Here is a 15,356-nt window from a genome sequence, read left to right on the forward strand (position 1 = left end):
CTGTCTAATATATCACAATAGGTACTTTTGATTTCAGTCTTTGGAGGAATACAAGTATTCACCTCACTTCTCCCTAGCGCTGAATCAGTTAAGAAGCTTTTTAATCTTGACGATACCTTCTGAATTCTCTTAGGTATGTGCAACTGATCTGAATTTTCCAAGTTGGTATCAATCACATAATTATGTTGAAGCAAAATCTTTAGTTTTGTCAAAAATATCAGAGAAAGCCTCGTCAGTTCTCATGACCTGCAATTCATTAATAGTTGACTGTATGAGAGAGCAAGCTTCAGATAGTAAGGCTTCCTTTGCTTGAAGCTGATCTGACAAACTACTGGTAACTCTAAGGACTTGTTCAATAATAAGTAGATCCATTACGAACCTGAAAGACTCTAACCTTTTATACAGTCCAATTGCTTCTGCTGCAGCCTCTGAATCAGAACCCTCTGAAGCTGTATGAAGCACTGATAGCAAACTTCCATAGCGAAGCTTAACCTTTGATATTGAGCTACAATAGTAAGACCATAGCAGGTCTTTCTAGTGTCATAACCTGAAAATCTGCTTTCTGTGCCTCTATGAAAAGTTGGTTCCTTGTGTTACTGTTAGTAATAAATGTGTAAGGTGTTTTAATAATTGAACAAAATGAAGCTAAGCCACTGGTATTCTTTATGCAGTCGCCCAGTACTAAATTCAGTCTGTGTGCATGGCAGTGTATGTATACTGCTTGGGGAATTTTATCCCTTAGTCTTGCTTGAACCCCGTTAAAGCATCCACTCATTACACCAGCACCATCATAACACTGAGCCACACAGTTAGACCAAATTAAACCAGATTGTTCGATCTCCTTATATATGAAATCAGCTAAACTTGCGGCATCAGCCTTTTCCATGTGATAGGTTCCAATGACACGTTCCTTCACAACACCCTCACTATAGTACCGCACAAGAATAGCCATCTGTTCTTTTATTGGCAAGTCTTTCGTTTCATCAACCATAACTGAAAAGTACTGCTTCTTGTGCTACAGCACAATTTGTGTCTTTGATATGTCTTCCAACAACTAATATCAACTCATTCTGGCACTGAGGACTTGTGTGATGGCCATATCGTCGATGTAACTTTTGTTCTTGAGAGGGATTTGATTCAGCAATTAGGTGAAGAACTGCTACAAAATTTCCTGAATTCAATGGCTCACCCCCCTCATTTTGTCCACGAAAAGACAGGTACGTACTTCCTAAGATGAATAAAAGCTTTTAATGATGGCCAGAACACAGTAAAAAAAGGCAGCTTGATGCTAAAATTACTTTAAGTGAACAGCGGGCTAGGAACATATTTACATTGACACCCTTTAATATACCTAGTAAATTATTGTGATTATTACACACACACACACACACACACACACACACACACACACGATATATTTCACTTAAACGTATTGAGGCTAAATACAAATTATTTTTAATTTTACGGTGTTAACCTTATATATTTTTTTTCATTAATTGTACTTGATGTGAAGGCCCCCCACAGGAAGCTTGGGGGGGACGAGTGCCCCCCGCTGCCCGCCACAAATGACGCCCCTGCCAGGAACAAGACAGTAAGGCAAGACTCACTCACCCATGTGCTTGTTCTTCCCTGTCCTGCCCCGAGGCTCACACTCCATCAGTCTTGTGAGGAGGAAGTGCCCATGCTAGTCACACTTCGCTAGTCACTGACACTGCAAAGATACATCATCATCATCATCATCACCATCATCATCATCATCACCATCATCATCATCATCATTAGTGCGTCTTCATCACCACAACCACCATCATCATCATCATTGTCATCAACAGGAGCAGCACCATCATTATCTCCATCACCATTATTATTATTACCATCATCATCACAATCACCATAACCATTACCATCACCATCATCATCATCATCATCATCATCATCATCATCACCACCTTCATCTCTTTACTCCCTGAAAGATGGAGTGAAATAAGACAGAGAAACCATGAACGAAAACGTAGGGGAATGGGAGAACTATCATCACGTCTAGTGAAATAGGCCACTCACTCATCCACATGGCATTTAAGCCCCTGGAATCCTGGCACTATCGTGTAGGCCTCAAGCAGTGAAGGAAAAATATGTTGTTAATGGACATCACGAAATAGAACCATTCAGTTGTATTTGCTCGTTGTTTTGTACATTCTCTCTCTCTCTCTCTCTCTCTCTCTCTCTCTCTCTCTACCTGTCTGGGAATATACACTAACCGATAAATATAGTTTTTGTTGTTAATATGTATTAGGTTAGATTAAGCAATGTTACAGTAGGTTAGTCTCCCACATGGATAATCTTAATTGTCTATCTATCTATCTTTTGCCAGACGCCTCAATCCCGTAAGGGGTGGCCACAAACAAATCGCCCTTATGTCGCCCTGTCCGCTGCCATTTCATTGCGCTGTTCCCTGCTCACACCACTCTCTCTCGTATACCTCTCCCCTCCAACCCTCCATCTCATCTTTGGCCTCCCCCTCTCTCTCCTCGCCAGTCTCTCGCTCTCCATCCTCTCCATATGTAATAGCATTTAAACCAAGCGTACAAACTCTGGAAGACGTAAAGCGAGTAGGCTCTATTTGTGGTTATTCCTACTGTTGCTTAACCCCCGTCTGTCTCATTGACCACGAGTAAGCAACTTCGGTGGGGCCGTCCTACAATACAGTACAGTTCTTATACGTGTAGGGATCTTCGCCCCTTTGTGGTACACAGCACCACCACGTGTAGGCTTCTCGTCAGCGTTGGCATTTACAGTGCCCAAGAAATTCAATTTTTCCTCAGTGAAATCCTGGTTTTATAACTGCATAGGAACTCAGTTTCAATTAGCACGGTTATAAACCCTCTTGGCTGATAAAGCCTGCAAGTATAATGGCCCGGTTTTGAATCTATACAGGGCATGATATCGACCATTTTCCTCAACAGAAGTGAACCTCTGACGTGTATAAACCTGACCATCTTCGCTGATATATAATGTATGGATTCGGAAGCGGTCTGTAACAGCATGCTTACCTTAAAGAAGTTCCTCTGGGTCTGATTGCTAGTGATCGGTGCGGCTCGTTTCACGCAGCTTCGAGCGAGTTCGAAACAGATGGAAAAGCTGTTTCGCTAGGTATCAGAGTACGCTTCGAGATAGCTAACACCTTACCTATTTTAGCTTTCAAATATTAGCTTCCATCTTTCTTTATGTGGCTTATTTATTTATATATATATTTATTCAATTATTTATATTCATGCGAGTCAGCTATGCCCGTACTAAGAGACTGGCTGTCACAGCATAATACTGTTTGCGAAATTACGCTTTGATGTCTCCCTCTATTACTGCATCGCTGGTATGAAGCACTGAAGATTCAAGGGACCGATTCACGAACAAACCTCTCTCTCTCTCTCTCTCTCTCTCTCTCTCTCTCTCTCTCTCTCTCTCTCTCTCGTGTGGGACGTAATAGTGTTCGAGAAAAAGAAAAACTTGCAGTCACTGGAGGGGAGACTCGCGTTGATTTTGATTTAATAATTCCAGTTTTTATTTTCGAGGGTCAAAGGGAATGTCCCTGGTCTTTATTTGTTTTGGAAGACAGAAATCCGTGTCTGAGAGAGAGAGAGAGAGAGAGAGAGAGAGGGGGGGGGTTAAAAGGGGAATTCTGAAACATCCTCCTCCTCTTCATCATCATTATCATCATCACCCCATCTCCCACTGTCGTATGGAGTGGGCACGAACCAGGAACAGGAACTCACACAAACAGGAAGCTATCAACAGCGCTTCTAGTCATACAGGTTATATATCCATTCACTCATCATTCACCCTTTCGAAATTCACGGCTGCATCCCAAAGTAAAATGACAAAAAAAAAATGATATGCATGTAGGATAGACCATTACAAAGAGCGCCAAGATAGAAAGGGGATGTAACACAAGTCTGTTTTATCCGTGTTTTTTATTAGGTTTTCTGTATAATAATTCTGCGTAATGCGTATCTCCATGCCTACTTCATTCATACACCTCCATCAATCTTCAACAGAGTATTAAAACCAAGGGCAAGAAATACGTAACTTAAAAAAAAAATAAATAAATAAAAATACATGTTGAAGATATGATACCTGATGAAAATACTGAAGCTTTAACACAGGCAGGGATGGTGGTGCAGTGGTCAACACGTGCAGCTCGCGACTGACAGATCCAGAGGTCGTTTCTTGAGCTGGTGGAGACATATGGCCTCAGTTCGCGTTCTCCTAGTCTCTCTTCTCCCACCCTTATCATTAGGGACCTGGGTGGAACATTGACTGCTGTGGTTCTTGTTGTAGGGGAAGGCTGAGATTTTATTACCTGGGTTGTCTGACTTAATGACCTTCCTGTAATCGACGGCATTCAACTAACAATATTTCTTCCTCTCCTCCTTCTTCTTCTTTTTCTCCTCTTCTTCCTCCTTCTCCTCCTCTTCTACTTTCTTCTTCTTCTTTTTCTTCTTCTTCTTCTTCTTCCTCTTCTTCTTTTCATCCACTACTTCCTCTTCCTCCGTCTCCTCTTCTTCTTCTTCCTCCTTCTCCTCCTCCTCTTCTTCCTCCTCCTTCTCCTCCTCCTCTTCTTCCTCCTCTTCTTCCTCCTCCTCCTCCTCTAACACTAACCATATTTTCTTCACCAGGATGACTGCACACAACCATGCTGCCAGTAGCGTGACCCCCAGTGCCATCCTGTCTACCCACACCGCCAGTCACGCGACGGGAGGTGAAGGGTCAAGCAGTCAGCAGGAAGCAATAGGTCAGCAGGAGGCAGCAGGTCACAGGTCGCGAGGTCACGGAAGAGGAAGTGGCCTAGAAGTGAATGGTATGGGGCAGGGTGACTTGGAAGACCTATACAGTGAGGAGTTTCCTGATGGTGCTGGCTTCAGTGTGGATGAGACCAAGGTGAATTGCTTGTTTATATCACTGGCTAGATATGGATTTTTTCCCTTTAATTCTCCTGCTTAATTTGAGAAACGTTTGTGAAGCTTCCTGCTTAAGCAGAGAAACGTTTATGAATTTCCCTGCTTAATTAGGTACAATGTAAATTTTCTCTCTTTAAGAAATGTTTCTGAAATTTCCTGCTTATTTTGAGAAAAGGTTTATTTTCCTGCTTAAGAAAGGATTTTTAATTTTCCTGCTTAATTAGAGAAACATTTGTAAATTTCCTGTTTAGATAAACGTTTGTGAAATTTCCTGCTTAATTAGAGAAACATTTGTGAATTTTCCTGCCTAATTAGGAAAACGTTTCTGAATTATCCTACCTAATTGGGGAAACGTTCGTGAATTTTCCTGCTTGATTAGAAGAACGTTTGTGAATTATCTTGATTAATTTAAGAAACGTTTGTGAAATTTCCTACTTAACTGGAGAAACGTTTGTGGAGAGATTAATGAAGAAACTTTTACCTCTTCACTATAAATGGTTTCTTCCAAGTTAACAGATATATGTCTCAAGGACGCAAATTTGCACTATATGAGGGGCAACGTTAACTCTGCTTCATTCACCTTAACCTGACCCAGATTTTAGTCCATTTGTAGCTTATCTCCAGTAACTCACTGGCACACACTGGCACTACTACAGCCCTGCTCACGCTTTCCATAGCACTTCTTCGTGACTGGCACCATACCCTAGTGTTAATCTTGTGATATAGTTCAGCATTCAGGGAGAGATGGTAATTTTAGGCCAAGTTAGAGTGAACAGAGTATAGCAAACGTGTAAGATTTCGCTAAGTTTGCCTCTAATAGGTAAATGAATATATTTGCTTGTATTTGTAACTAGTATAAACAAACGAATCACAAAACAAACAGACTAGAGACCCATTCCAATCAGACTTGCTTCTAACCGTAGGAGGCTCTCGAATCCTTGTGTCAGGACTGTAAAATATCTTACTACGTAATAACCAGCAACATACATAATATAGTCAAGAGGTTAGGTCAATGTCAAACCTAGGGGCCAGAGGAAGTGACGTTAGCACCTCTCCAGAATGTCTCACACCAGCACAATAGCCCACAAACAGCGCCTCGTGACCATACACACACATACACACACACACACACACACACACACACACACACACACACACACACACACACACAGGCTTCTAGAATATTTAGACGACAGTGTAGCCCACGTGATGGAAGTTCTTATATACGGAAAGAAAGAGGAGGAAAAGAGAGAAGGAGGCTAGCAACAGGGGAGAGAGGGTGACAGAGAGAGATAAAGCGAGACAGGGAGGCAGCTAGCGGGACTCTACTTTATACTTCACTTGTGTGTGAGTTATTTTAGTTAATCTTTTCAAGACAATTAAAATTATACATAGTCCCATACTCATCTTTACATCTCCTGTCATTGCATGACATTGGGAATTAAGATTATCTACATACAAAACTATTCACGTATAACAACCGCTCGTCCACGAGTCTAATATATGTATAACTGATCTACAAAACACACTACAAGAAGTTACGAAGTGTCTACACTTGTATCATTTTCACTCATTTCTTCTCTTCAGGTGCTAAGTTCAGCCAGCATGGGATTAAAACGAGCCTCGAGGGACTTGGGCCTGTCGCATTATTCCCACACAGGTAGGTCCAGCAGGTAATTAGGCTGTATGCTCACCTACTCTATCTTTATTTACGAAGTGATGATATAGCACTGAGGTAAGTGAGCAGGAGTTTGTTTATATCTATATCTTCTGAATCATCATTATCATCATCATCTTGGCCTCTCTTACTCACCTTAGAGAGAGAGAGAGAGAGAGAGAGAGAGAGAGAGAGAGAGAGAGTGTGTCTGTGTGTGCGAGAGTATGTGCGAGAGAGAACCATCAACTATATACCCAGTGAAAAATGGGCCAGACACTCATTCACTCACCCATCAAGCCCCCGGAATCCTGGCTCTGTCTCGCATTATATATTGTGGTGATATTTTTCGTTATAAATGGGGATTCGTATTACCTGCCAGTAATATTATATTTTATCTATGCCATAATCCCATACACCCAACTGGCATTAATCTACGGCTTCTTCTTCCCAACTAGTAGTAGCAGTAGTAGTAATAGTAGTAGTAATAGTGGTGGTGGTGCTGGGGGTGGTCATAGTAGTAGCAGTAGTTGTAGCAGCAGTAGTACGGTAATAGAACAATTATTATTATTATTATTATTATCCCTCGTGGAATCAGTAGGCACTGATTTAAGCTTTCTCTTCCTCACCAGAGTCTGCCCCCCAGCTGCGGTACACGCCCATCGAGCAGACAGTGACCCCCGGGGATCCTATGTCCCTCAAATGCTCCGCCGTGGGATCCCCTTTACCTGTCATTACCTGGACACGCGACCACCAGCCCCTCCTGCCATCACACAAGTACAGTACATTAATGAAATAAATAAAGAATATGTCCACAATGTACGAAACACTAAGGCAAAGTGATCGAAGCATACCGAGACACGCATAACAACCCTCCCGAGACTATAGGCGGTGTTTCGTTCATGACCGAAACTGTCCCACTCATCCTGGCAGATCCTTAGGGGTGTCATGAATTTTGAAAAAGCGCTTATAATATGAACGACAGGAAAATCAAAGTGTTCAGAATTGTTCATCATTTCTTCCTGTCTTCAAAACATAAGGGGGCGGTTTTTAGACAGCCCTGGAAACGGACTGGGGTGAAAATTCTCATGATTAGGATGGTTTTAATATTTTCCTTTTCCAGTTAACTTCAGAGGCTTTGATTCAGCTGAGAAGGAGTCATAGGAGCTGCACTGTGTTTAGAAAGTGTTAAATTGTACTCTACCTTCTCCCCGTCTTCAGGACTAGTGTGCAGCTAAAATTTTCATGGTTCGGACAGTTTCAATGTTTTCCCTTTTCAACTGCGAGTGATTCACAGGAGCGGCAGAGTGTATAGAAAGTATTAAAATATACTGTGCTTTCTCCCCGTGTTCAGGACGACGGTGGGCAGCTTCCGCACGGCTCTGGGGGAGGTAGTAAGCCACGTGAACTTGAGCGCCGTGACGGTACGTGAAGGTGGCACGTACACCTGCACGGCACACAACACGCACGGCTCCCAGGCGCACTCAACCAGACTCAATGTTTACGGTGAGTTAGCCTGTGTTTCCTGGATCCATTGGTGTCATCATCATCACTACCACACTCACCACCACCATCATCATCATCACTACCACACCCACCACCATCATCACCATCACCATCACCACAATCATCATCCCAACTAAACTATTCCTACTCTGAGCCAAGTGTGTATATTCAGGGCAAGACATGTTCTGTTTATCCACCCATCTCAGTCTATATCTATCTGTCTGTCTGATTATCCATTTATCTATCTATCTACCTATCTGTCATTGTGTATACCTATCAATAGTTCTTTCTGTCTGCCCATCGATCTATCTGTCTATCTATCCATCCATCTACCTATGTTTCTATCTACTTATTTATGGCCAGACGCCTGAAATCCGGAAGGGGTGACCATAAACAAATCGCCTTCTCAGAAACATAACATTATGACTCCAAGTTTTACCCTGGCGTACATCCATCCATCATCCAATCCTACATTGCCCCATGAGGAGCGTAGAAGCCCGGGGCTAGGCAGTTGGTCCCGACATTTAAGATGAGAGTGACCAGCCTCACTCATCCCTAAGTGGCATTACGTGAGCAATCAACCCCAACCACCCCTTGGATATAAAACGACACCGGCTCAATCCGACTGGAGTACAATAATTACCCACTACACCATCAGGCACCAAAATTTGGTTATATGGTTACCACCCAGCGTAGTCAATAGTTTATTGGAGTACAGGAAACCATTTGGCTTGTCACTCAGTGTAGAGTCACCCACAGGCAGAAGGACAAGGAAAGAATGTAGGAAAGAAAGACAGAAGAGGATGGAAGGAAAGAAGGATAGAGGAGAGGAAAGGGCAAATACCCGACAGCAGCACTACATCGAGTGAGTGGATGGTGAGCGCCCCCACCTAGCGCCCGAATATATATATATATATATATATATATATATATATATATATATATATATATATATATATATATATATATATATATATATATATATTTCAGTAACAGAATAGAAGAAGAACAAACCAAAGAATTAAAAAGATAATCCACACACCTGATTACGGGTGACCTCCATTCATAAAAAATTTGCTTGAACATGACCCCTTCCGACCTCACTGTTAACGGGTCAATGTAGTCATCCACGATCCATCTCTCTCTCCACCACGTCAAGCAAGCAGCGTGGCTTGTATCTTTTAGTTCACAATGCTTCTTCCATTGGTCAGCCTTTTGTCTCCAAGGACGGTACATCACAGTGAACGTTCATGGTAGCTGAACACACAGGTCATCAAGCTGCCCTGCCTCATTGTTTTCCACGACCGATCAACGTGTTTAATTTATCAGTGAAAATTTGATAAAGCGAATGATAATGGAATCGGAAGCTGATGAGGAAATTATGTATTTATAGTCCATTCGCTTTAACTTTGCCCAAATTTTCATCCTTTTGCAGCTTATTTCACGAAGCTCATTTGATAGATTAATCAAGTATTGTGACTCTGCATATTTTTTCTATCACTTCGTCGTGAAGCACCATATATTCTAGCGTTAATGTCTTGCTATAACTCAGCATTCAAGACAGAGTGATGGCAATTTAGGTCAAAAAGACCATACATTTGTTGCAATGAACTTAATCAGCTCACTTTCTTCCAGTCAGTCAGTCGCTCTTGTGCAGACATACAGCTCCTTCACTGTCCTTTGTTTGCCATGTTCTCCTCCCATATAACTCATTTCTCACATTATCACATTCTACACTACCACCCGACCTGAATCTCCTCACAAAACGACTCATTTCCCTTCCTTCCCCCCTCAGGACCCCCCTTCGTACGCGCCATGCCAAATGTGACGTCCGTGGCGGGTGAGGACGTGCATCTGTGGTGTCCCGCAGGGGGTTATCCCGCCCCCACCATTACCTGGCGACGAGGCGGCGACCCTCTACCCTCATCACTCAGGTAACCTTCAACCACCACACCACTTCTATAACCACCAGAATTTGTAGATATAGAGGTTTATCTTTATAGAGATGCCGTAAATACAGGAACAATGATATAGTCAGAGGAGAGATATAATTTACAAAATATATGACAAGGTGGTGACACTTTCTCATCATCACCGAGTTAAATTTCCGGCAATAGGCCACGGGAGGGATTCACAAAGAAATTTACGATTACTCCCAGATTTTTTTAAAGAAGTGTGAAGGACAAGGGAAGATTCCACATTACCCCCCCCCCTCTCCTTGTCTTTCCTGAAAAAATAAATAAATAAAAAATAAATGAAAATAGCTAATTTTTTCTCTCCTGCAACCGAGATTTATATCAGTAGAGGAAACTTGAGACACAGCAAGATTCTACGCTTTCCTTCTGCTTCCTGGAAAAAAAAAAAAAAACTGTTACAGAAAGTTAATCCTTATTTGTGTGTGTGTGTGTGTGTGTGTGTGTGTGTGATATCGGCTTCACTTCATCCCCCATCATCACCTCCTTACATTAGCCACCAATACAGTGTGCTTGGACGGTGTGGCCATATGGAGAGAATGGATGTAAACAGGACGGTGAAAAGGTTAAATATGTGAGTGAGTCTGCAGGTGGGATGAGACTGTAGTGGGCCAGGAACAAGGAGGACGAGTACAGTGAATGGCTAACTGAGGAAGCGAGGTAAAGATGATGAAGCGAGGAAACTTACAGAGAATCGTGATGGTTTGATGGAATATGTACGGATGGGCGCATGACAGGAGTTTGGCAATCTTTTCTTCCTTTCTTATTCCTCCCCCTCCCTTTTTTTTATTTCATACTTGACAGGCTGACTTTATCTGGCTGGTAATACGAGCTGCATCTGTGAGGAAAAATACCCACCAGAAATGTGTGCAGAGGATTAGTCTGGGTTCTAGGAATGTGTGTCTGGTCCATCTGACTGAGCATGGTATTATGGTTTCCTCTCGTGTGTGTGTGTGTGTTCGTTTGTACCCAGCCACACCCTATCCTTAAATGGGAAAGAGAAAGGTAAAAACAAAAGTTAATATAATGATGATGATGATGATGTACAGTTGGAGAAATTTCCGCACGGGACACTGTAGATGGCAGCAGCAGCGACAGACAGAAATGATCTGGTAACAATGAGGGGGGTGAAGCAGGGGGTTGGAAGTGCTGAGAATGTGCGTGATGGGGGAGAGGAGGGGTGGTGGTGGGGTTTTACACAGGATTACACAGGAAAGCAAACAGCAACAGACCTTATGGCCCATTCGAGGCTGCTTGTTATAGAGAAAACTATGACTACAAGATCTAACTCTACATGCTGAAGAATAAGGATAGTAAAGCAAGAAGGCTCCCACCACCACCAATCCCTCCAGGAAAAAGTGAGAAAAACCACCATGTAGCATAGAAAAACTGACAGGGAAATTTTATAGGAAACACTGGAAAGGAAAAGGCACATTCTATAATACTTTATCTATAAGTCACCCGATTGACTAACCTGAAAGAGAAAGTAAACAAATAAAATAATAGTTACGGCATGACATTATAAACCGGTACATTGAGTTAATGGGAAGTCTGTGGACATAATGAGGAAGCTACACACTGCACAGTGTGGATGTTTAGGGATGGTGCGGCAGCCTTGCCTGGCGCTTTTAAGGCAGGCAGCAGTCAATCAGGCCTTAGCACCGTTTGCTCCACTGAGACAAGGAACTCTCCCATGTGGGACAATACACAAGTTTCATCCTGAAGCAGTGACCCCTGGTACATTAAAAAAATCCCGATGGTGGTCACTTGACTAACAGGGACCCTCAGTGATCCACAGCCCATCACAGGTCGAAAGTAAGAGTAGTGACCGTTAACTCAGGGTTATCTGTGCAGATCCTAATCTGTGCTTATATTGCTTTCTTTGCATTGGGGAGATTGAAAAATATATAAGACGGGTGTCTTGGATAAAAGGGGACTGCACAGTGCACAGTGTGGATGTGCAATGCACAGAGTGGATGTTTAGGGGTGGTGCGGCAGCCTTGCCTGGCGCTTTTTAGATAGGCAGCAGTCAATCAGGCCCTAGCTCCGTTCACTCCACTGAGACAAGGAACTCTCCCATGTGGGACATGTACACAAGTTTCATCCTGAAGCAGTGACCCCTGGTACATTAAAAAAATCCCGATGGTGGTCACTTGACTAACAGGGACCCTCAGTGATCCACAGCCCATCATATGTCGAAAGTAAGAGTAGTGACCGTTAACTCAGGGTTATCTGTGCAGATCCTAATCTGTGCTTACTGTATATTACCTCATTTGCTTTGGGTAAATCGAAAAACTTATAATGACGTGATGTGACACTATGTTAAGTTTACGGGGTGTCCTGTAGACAAGGGACTGCACAGTGTGGATGTTTAGGGGTGTTGCAGCAGCCTTGCCTGGCGCTTTTAAGGTAGGCAGCAGTCAATCAGGCCCTAGCTCCGTTCACTCCACTGAGACAAGGAACTCTCCCATATGGGACAAGTACACAAGTTTCATCCTGAAGCAGTGATCCCTGGTACATTAAAAAAATCCCGATGGTGGTCGCTTGACTGACAGGGACCCTCAGTGATCCACAGCCCATCACAGGTCGAAAGTAAGAGTAGTGACCGTTAACTCAGGGTTATCTGTGAAGATCCTAATCTGTGCTTATATTGCTTTGTTTGCAATAAATAAATTGAAAAATGTATAATAACATGACGCAACACTATGTACGAGTACGTTGTTTACGGGGTGTCTTGTAGACAAAAGGGGCATGAACTTACATGTACCGTAGCTATAAAAGCAAGTTATTCGGACAGAAAAAGAGTCAGCTTAGGATTCTCGTGCAAATACTTGTCTAAATTGTTTTTGAATGTCTCAATCGAGATACTGTTCACGGTATCTGAGGGTAATCTGTTCCAGATATTTAGAACTCCGTTAAAGAAGTATTTTGCTTCGTGGGATTGGAATCGCTTTCCCATAATTTTGCAGCCATTACTTCTGGTTTGATTCGAACGGTCTATATCAAAATATTTATTCATGTCTAATTTGTCATATCCCTTCATGATTTTGAAAACTTCAATAAGGTCCCCTCTTAACCTGTGCTTCGTTAGGCTAAATAATTTAAGTTCTTCAAGGCGTTCCTCATATGGTTTGTTTCTAAGTCTTGGTATCATTTTTGTGATTCTTTGCTGAATTTTCTCTAATTTTTCAATGTCCTTTCTGTAGTACGGAGACCAGAATTGCACACAATACTCAAGATGGGGGCGCACTAGCGAGTTGTACAAGGCAAGTGTGACTTTTTCCGATTTCAACTCGAAAGTTCTTCCAATAAACCCACCAGCTTGTTTGCAATTTTAACCGCCTCAGTACACTGCTTGCTTGGTTTTAGGTCATTTGATATTATCACACGAAGATCCTCTTCATTGTCTGTACTTGATAACTGAATATTGTTCATTTTGTGATTCGCATGGACATTGTTACTTCCAATATGAAGTACTTTACATTTTTCTGTGTTGAATATCATTTGCCATTTTTCTGCTCAGCTTGCTAAAGTATTAAGGTCATTTTGTAACTGCTGCCACTGTAATTTTGAAGTGACTTTACTGGTTATTTTAGTATCATCTGCAAATTTGGATACTTTACAATTTAGACCCTCATCAATATCATTTATATATATAATAAAAAGTATCGGTTCAAGTACTGAGCCTTGGGGAACGCCACTGATCATATTACGCCATTTGTATTCCTTTCCTTTTATCACAACTCGCTGTTTTCGGTCTGAAAGCCAGTCTTGTAATTATTTTTGCGTATTTCCTTTTATTCCATGTGCTTCTATTTTTCTCATGAGACGCTTGTGAGGGACAGTGTCAAATGCTTTCTGAAAGTCGAGGTAAATTATATCTACTGCTCTTGAGTCATCATATGATTTGTAGACATCGGGGAAGAAGTCCAGTAAGTTAGTTAAGCATGAACGACGATGTCTGAATCCATGCTGCGAGTCTTTAATTATATTATTTTCTTCTAGATAATTAACCATTTTATCTCTTATGATTTTTTCCATTAACTTGCACACTACTGATGTTAAGCTGATTGGTCTGTAATTTCCGGGGTGCGACTCATTTCCTTTTTTGAAAATTGGTGTTACATTTGCTAGTTTCCATTCGCATGGAACTTTCCCAGTACTTAATGATTTATTGAATAAGACAGAGAGTGGCAGCAGTAACTCATGTTTTGCTTCTCTGAGAATTCTCGGTGATATTTTATCGGGGCCAGGGGTTTTGTTTATGTTTGTACTATTTATGGCTGAAAGGATATCGTTATTATGGATAGCATAGTTACTAAGGACTGTACTATTTGCTTGGTTTGTGGGTAGCAGTAGGTTTCTGGTGGTGTTTTCTACTGTAAAAACAGACGCAATGTAATCGTTAAGAATGTTTGCCATTTCGACCTCATTTTCAGTGTGTTTGCCGTTGTTTGTTTCTAGAGGACCTATTGATGTAGTCATAACCTTTTTCTTTCTAATGTAACTGTAAAATTCTTTAGGATTTGATTTGCACGTATTAGCAATGTGGATCTCCAGTGCTCTTTTGCTTTGTTTAATAAGTCTTTTCGATATGCGGCGTCGATTATCGTACTATAATTTATCATCATTATTCTGTGTAGCTTTATATTTATGGTATGCCTGTTTTTTGGCTGTTAAGTTACTTTTAATTTCACTGGACCACCACTTTGGTTTACTATATTCAGCTGGACGTCTGTTACTTAGTGGCACACATGACTTTACCACTTCATTAAATTTTTTGGTGAATATTTCCCATGCTTGGTTTATGTCATCGGTTTCAGACATTTGATTCCAATCTGCAGTTGCAAGTAGTGCTCTGAGCCTGCTGAAATTAGCTCTACGATAATCTGGGACCTTTTCTTTGCTCTCCGTTTCTTTTACTTTTTCAGTAGTAATATTAAACTGTATAATTCGATGATCACTGGAACTAAACTCAGGTCTAATTTCAACGTTGTTGACTAGGTTATCATTTGTAGTCAAGATGATGTCTAGGATATTGTTTCCTCTCGTTGGGTATTCTACGTGTTAGGAAAGGGCGCTTTCTTGAAGATTCGTATAAAGCTCTTGTCCTGAGTGTGCCGTCAGTGGTTCACCCCACTTTCTTACCGGTAGATTAAAGTCTCCAAAAATTACGCTATCCTCTTGACAACAAATCTCCACAATTTGATCATAAAGTTTTTCATCTGTCTCAGTTGACTGTGCTGGAGGACGATAGACGAGACATAT

At 41.7% G+C, this 15,356-nt stretch overlaps 1 pseudogene; it reads left to right on the forward strand.

Moving 5' to 3' along the window:
* The first annotated feature begins 4,674 nt into the window (after positions 1–4,674).
* The window catches only part of LOC145407465 (cell adhesion molecule Dscam2-like), an 85,433-nt pseudogene continuing 74,751 nt past the window's right edge, over positions 4,675–15,356 (forward strand).

This window comes from Coenobita brevimanus, chromosome 73 (assembly GCF_032717465.1).
Source record: "Coenobita brevimanus isolate Jiangsu-jjx chromosome 73, ASM3271746v2, whole genome shotgun sequence".
NCBI classification, from domain to species: Eukaryota; Metazoa; Arthropoda; class Malacostraca; order Decapoda; family Coenobitidae; genus Coenobita; species Coenobita brevimanus.